Source organism: Aquarana catesbeiana, linkage group LG13 (genome assembly GCF_042186555.1).
Source record: "Aquarana catesbeiana isolate 2022-GZ linkage group LG13, ASM4218655v1, whole genome shotgun sequence".
In the NCBI taxonomy this organism is placed as follows: Eukaryota; Metazoa; Chordata; class Amphibia; order Anura; family Ranidae; genus Aquarana; species Aquarana catesbeiana.
The window spans coordinates 6,987,812-6,994,980 of record NC_133336.1 but is presented as its reverse complement, the minus strand read 5'-3'; positions in this window follow the sequence as shown (position 1 = coordinate 6,994,980).

Here is a 7,169-nt window from a genome sequence, read left to right as displayed (position 1 = left end):
TAAGGGTACAGGGGGGTACAGTGTTAGCCAGCACTACAGGAGAAAAATATTTGGGGGTACTTATTTCAGATGATTGCAAAATGAGCAAATAGTGTGACCAGGCAGTGGGAAAAGCAAATAGTATTCCAGGATGCATCACTAGAGGGATCACCTGCAGGAGGAAGGAGGCCCTGATTCCTAGATATACTGTAGATCTTTATATCACTAGAGGGGTCACCAGCAGGAGGAAGGAGGTCCTGATTCCTCTATATAGATCTTTATATCACTAGAGGGGTCACCAGCAGGAGGAAGGAGGTCCCGATTCCTCTATATAGACCTTTATATCACTAGAGGGGTCACCAGCAGGAGGAAGGAGGTCCCGATTCCTCTATATAGACCTTTATATCACTAGAGGGTTCACCAGCAGGAGGAAGGAGGTCCTGATTCCTCGATATAGATCTTTATATCACTAGAGGGATCACCAGCAGGAGTAATGAGGTCCTGATTCCTTGATATAGATCTTTATATCACTAGAGGGATCACCAGCAGGAGGAAGGAGGTCCTGATTCCTCTATATAGATCTTTATATCACTAGAGGGGTCACCAGCAGGAGGAAGGAGGTCCTGATTCCTCTATATAGATCTTTATATCTCTAGAGGGGTCACCGGCAGGAAGAGGGATGTCCTGATTCCTCTATATAGATCTTTATATCACTAGAGGGGTCACCAGTGGGAGGAGGGAGGTCCTGATTCCTAGATATACAGTATCTGACAAAAGTAAGTGCACCCCTCACATTTGTGTAAATCTTTTCTTCTATCTTTTCATGTGACAACACTGAAGAAATGACACTTGTCTACAATGTAAAGTAGTGAGTGTACAGCTTGTATAACAGTGTCAATTTGCTGTCCCCTCAAAATAACGCAACACACAGCCATTAATGTCTAAACCGCTGGCAACAAAAGTGAGTACACCCCTAAGTGAAAATGTCCAAATTGGGCCCAAAGTGTCAATATTTTGTGTGGCCACCATTATTTTCCAGCACTGCCTTAACCCTCTTGGGCATGGAGGTCACCAGAGCTTCACAGGTTGTCACTGGAGTCCTCTTCCCCTCCTCCATGACAACATCACGGATCTGGTGGATGTTAGGGACCTTGTGCTCCTCCACCTTCCATTTGAGGATGTCCCACAGAACCTGGAAATGACTCCGGGAGACGTGTCGCTGGTCACAGTGGTGTGCGGGGACCGCTGCAACATAAAAAAAAAAGAAATAAAAAATAACTAGTTGTGGGCTCAAGACCAAACCATCACAGAACTGGGTCTCTATAAAAAACGCATTCCAAAAATCTAGACCAATGCACCATAAGAAACAACAACTTTATTGTAAATGTAGCACATAGACAATTATAGAATCAATCATAGACCCCAAACCACCCAATCAATATTGCACAAGTAGTTCACATTCTCATTCATTCTTGAACTTGCAAATTGTGTACAGACTGATCCCGCATACTGTAATATTGGCTATGAGCGGAAGAGATGTGCAGAAAGTCCCTTAACCCCATTCACGCCTGAACAAATCTTAACGCCTAAGCACAATTTTTTTGATATGTGTTAGTAAAAATGTACATCATCACAACTACTCTGCATCCAGGTGGATTATGCCGCATTTTTTTCAGGACACATTTGGCTTTCATTTGTTAGTAAACGGTAATGGATATCTCCAGATTTCTTTATTTTTTTATCATAGTAAAACTGTCCCAAAATAGTAAAAAAAAAAAATCCTGCCCAAAATATACTGACCCTGACCTTTGACCCTGGCCTTGAACTTTGACCCAAACACCATCCCTGGCACTGATCTAGATTAAACTTTATTTATTTATAATTTTATTTTTTATTATTATTATTTTTATTTTTTATTTTTTTACACACACTTTTTTCTCTCTCTGCAAGGAAAGAGAGAGATACAATATATATCTCCCCTCTATTCAAAGAGAGAGAAACACAGGGATGGGTTTCGCAGTGACTGATCAGTGTGATAGCCAATCAGAGGCTATCACCAGTGGCGGCTGATGCTCAATATTTTGGGGGGGCGGCAAACCGTTGGGGGGGGCGGCAAAAGTAGTTGGAATGGGAAGGCAGCAATCCCCCCAAAACCCCTCCCCCTAGGAGACAGACGGAAAGGCAACAATACCCCCCCCGCGGGAGACAGAGTGAAAGGCAGCGATCCCCCGTCCCCCTTGGCGGGAGACAGACGGGAAGGCAGGGCCCCCCCCCCCGCGGCAGACAGACCGGAAGGTGGCGCTTACCCTGCCCCCCTTAAATGAGATGGACGGGAAGGCGGTGGGCGGTGATCCGAGGCCTCCTTACCTTAGGAGGCAGGGAGGCAGAAGACAAGGATTTGGGTTAGGGCTGCTACTCCTCGCTCTTGGGCCGTTGCTTGTCCTCCCGGCAGAATAGGAAGTGGGAAGTGGCCAGGAGGAGAATCAGGAAGACAATAGTGAATATTAATTCGCTATTGTCACACAACTGGGTGGGCTCAGGGGTGCAGTGCTCTGCCCCCCCGAGCCCACCTTTTTTTACACCATTTAGAGCCTCAGGCTCTAATCACATGCTTCAAAAAAAAAAACATTGAAATCCATGCATCTGGCCCCTGCATGTAGATTAAGGGCCAGGCGCATGGATTGGGGGTGGGGGGCGGCTCCACCACTGGCTATCACAGTGTGACCGGGAGTTCCAGGTTTCCGATTGTTAGTAGGGGTCCCGGGGCTACTGCTGAGCCCCCGGTCTCTGTGCTGGGAGCACACTGTGCGGCGCCCCCCTCCCAGCATGAAGACAGATACAGGTATATGCGGCTCTACAGAAAAAGCCCAATCCAGTGAGGCCACATATATGTGTTATGTACGTTATGTACCGTGGCATGGAGGGGTTAATATGGTCCTTCAGGAAAACCAGACATATTAATATACGTTCCACTTGTGTCAGTAGCTGGAAACTAATATATGCAAGAGTTCCCTCCGATAAAGGGTTAAACTGTATCTGATGCATAATCAAGTGTGTATTCCAACTTTCGGGCAACAAGATGTGAAACCAGAACATATGAGGCTAGGACCAGAGTTCAGGGTAAAGAGTCCAGAGTCCAGAGTCCAGAGACCTGTGCAAGAGTAACAGGTGGCAATTGGTGAAACTTTATTTTCCACAGAGTGGTCTAGAGGAGGACTCCAAACTTGAGACTTGATATTCTCCAGCCTCCCCCCGCATGCTGTACACGCCGCACCAGGATATAGAGACCAAGTCCCGTGATGGTTTGGTCTTGAGCCCGTAACTAGTTTCTTTATTTTTTTATTTTTTTCATGACTAGCTGCAAGAGGCTCCCAACCGTACTAGACATATATGGTGGCCCATGTCTTGGAGCCAAGTGATTTTGGGACCTGCAAGGAGTTTTTGTAAGTTTTGAATTTCTGATATAAACAACCCTAAAGATAAGTACTCCATATTAACTGCATCAATACCAGATCTCTGGTATGTATACAGCAACAGTATGCTGGGGCACCAGACCAGGGCAATCTAATGCCCAAAAAAATCCCCCCCCCAAAAAAAACTGCACCATTTACTTACAGTATATAGTCCAATTAAAAGAGAAGTTCAGGTCTTTTTTTTTTTTTTAGGAATCATGCTTACCTAGGTGGATGCAGGATCAGTCTGATGCTTCATCTGTCCCCCGCCGGCTCTGAGACCGGCGATCAAAGACTGCTGATCACTCGTTCTCAGAGCTAGGAGCAGAGAGCTATTGACTGTCAGTGACTGCTGTCCGATGTGCCCCCGCGCCAGGGGCAGATCCAGAGTCTAGTCTCGGGAGGGGCACTGCCAGAAAATCCTTTTTTTTGGGGGGGCAATTTATCGGGGAAATGGCTGGTGTTGGCGTTTCAATCATCACTGCACCATGGTTGTTATGGTGTCAGGATGATTGAAGCGCATTATTTCTATTATTACATTGTAATATAAAATGAAATGGTTCAACTCATCATAATGCAGAATCAGTGGGAGCCCTGAGCGTGTCACTTGCCACCGTCGCCTGCCACCAGATGTGGATTGTCACTTGTCTACCACCAAATGCGGAAGGTCACTTGCCACGTTGCCTGCCACCAAATGCAGATTGTCACTTGCCACGTCGCCTGCCACCAAATGCAGATTATCACTTGCCACGTCACCTGACACCAAATGCAGATTGTCACTTGCCTGCTACAATTGTCACTTGCTGTGTCACTTTCCTGCTAAGGTGGTCTCTAGCTGTGTCCCAGAGTCAGGTAGAAGAGAGATGATATAATCTCTCTGCTGCCCGCGGCTGCCTGCACAGTGAGGATGGAACGGCAGGGATGCAGGGAAGGCGCCGGGTGGTGAGAGATGATGTCATCTCACTGCTCCCCCACCCGCCGTCTCCCTAATGGGCAGCAGCCTGCTCACACACCGAGCTCCAGCTGCTTGCCCGCTCTCTCACCAGCCCACTTACCGACAGAGCCGCCCAGCACGCCCGCTCTCACACTCACCCATGGAGCCGTCCGCCCTCTCTCTCACCTGCATTCTCGGGGGGAGGGGCAATTGCCCCGTTGCCCCCCCTGAATCCGCCCCTGCCCCACACTCACTGGAATGCTGGGCTTGGGAGGGGTAGGCGGGAGAGGTTGGCTCAGGCTCTCAGCGGCTCATTGAGAGGCTGAGCCCCAGGTGCCGGTCCAGGTTTGTGGGCGGATGCTGACCATATCGTTGCGATCTTGTCCCAGCCTGGAGCGGCTCTGGGACCTCAAACGACAGCGGGCTTCACCTCGCCCTGTGCTAAAAATGGGTCACAGCAGTGCAGAATGAACTGCCCTCCTATGATCCACAGAAGTACAAAACAAGCTTTGGCTGTACTTCTAACTACTTGCTGACCAGCTGCTGTCATTGAACTGCGGCAGGTCGGCACGTCCCCGAAAATCGCCGTTATTGTACGTTGGCTCGGGAACTCTAATTTGTGGGCACGCGCACGCCCACTGGCCAGCGGGGAGCCAATCAGCAGGTGGAGAGGACTCGATGTCCGCCGGCCACCCGCGATCGTTCCCCGCAGTGACAGAACAGGCATCTTCCTGTGTAAACAAGGCAAATCTCCGTTCTGACAGGGGAGATCACACAAATCCCATCTTTCTGATATGTAGGAAGACGGATCTGTGTGTTGCCCCAAGCAGCCCATCCCCCATACAGTTAGATCAAACCTACAGGGAACACATTTAACCCCTTGATTGCCCCCTGATGTTAACCCCTTCTCTGCCAGTGTCATTAGTACAATGTCAGTGCATATTATTTAGCACCGATTACTGTAATAATGTCACTGGTTCCCAAAAAAGTGTCAGAGGTCTGATCTATCCGCCGTAATGTAGCAGTCCCGCTAAAAATCACAGATCGCCGCCATTACTAATAAAAAAAATAATAATAAAAAGGCCATAAATCTATCCCCTATTTTGTAGACGCTATAACTTTTGCGCAAACCAATCAATATACGCTTATTGCGATTTTTTTTACCAAAAATATGTAGAAGAATACATATCGGCCTAGACTGAGGAAGAAATTAGTTTTTTTATATATTTTTTGGGGATATTTATTGTAGCAAAAAAGTTTAAAAAAATAGATTGTCGTTCTTTTTTTGTTTATAGCACATAAAATAAAAATCGCAGAGATGATCAAATAACACCAAAAGAAAGCTCTATTTGTGGGGAAAAAAAGGACATCAATTTTGTTTGGGAACAGCGTGGCACGACCGCGCAATTGTCAGCTAAAGTGACGCAGTGCCGAATTGCAAAAAATGGTCCGGTCAATAAAGAGGGACTGCAGTAGGCTCACATTACAATTTGAAATAAAAACATCTTTTCCATTCTGAAGCTTCCCTCCACTTTGCATATTATTTTATATATACTGGTATTCTGTACTTGCCAAATATGCTGCGGAAATCTCCCTCCACTGAGTCTGGCTGCAGCCATTTTAACTGTGGGCAGCTGAAGCTGCTGCCTGTTCACTTCCTGGATTTACACAGGCACACAGAGGCACACCTCCAGCTCTGCAGCTCTCATTGGCCCGCTTATGACTCCTTCCCCCTCCTCCATTCTGGGCAAACTCTCAAGAGAGTGAGAGAGCTGTGTATGATGTCATAATCCTAGGCTAATGACCAGACAAGAAACAGGAAGTGGGCTGTATAAGGGATTTACTGGCAGAAAAAAAAAATGTCTTACTATCCAAAGTTAAAACAACAACAACAAGGGCAGAAGAGTTAATAGATGGAAAGATGAAAAAAATGACTGAAGGTCTGCATTAAGGGGGAAAATCTTCCCGTCCTTAAGTGGTTAATTTTTGCTTCGGTGGTGGATGGTAATGCCAGAGCCATGGAACAGAATGCACCGTTCAGATTGGAGGTACGCAGATCATCTCACAGCGTAGATTAGATAGGCAGAGCTCTCCTGTCCACAACATGAACGCCAAATCATTAAACTGTTTACTTAACAGGAATCGAATGTCAATGTCAACCCAGTAGGGTGATAATCAAGTCCAAAGTAGCCATACCTGGAGCTGCAAGCCAAACACCCTTTCACATTTCAGATATACATCAGCAGACAATCATGTATTCTTCCATAGAAAGCATGCTATTCAGTTGTTGCTTCCACTTAGATATAGTAGGGGTGGATTCGTGGATTTCCAATGCATAAGAATTGGAACAAAGCTCTCAAAACCATTATATGGACATCAATGTCAAACGGAGATTCCCAATGCAGCCCAGGACACATGTAAGAGGGTCTCCAGGTACAATATCTCACAAAATTTAGTACACCCCTGACATTTTCGTAAATATTTTCTTCTATCTTTTCATGTGACAACACTGAAGAAATGACACTTGTCTACAATGTAAAGTAGTGAGTGTACAGCTTGTATAACAGTGTAAATTTACTGTCCCCTCAAAATAACTCAACACACAGCCATTAATGTCTAAACCGCTGGCAACAAAAGTCAGTACACCCCTAAGTGAAAATCTCCAAATTGGGCCCAAAGTGTCAATATTTTGTGTGGCCACCATTATTTTCCAGCCTTAACCCTCTTGGGCATGGAGGTCACCAGAGCCTCACAGGTTGTCACTGGAGTCCTCTTCCACTCCTCCATGACGACATCACAGAGCT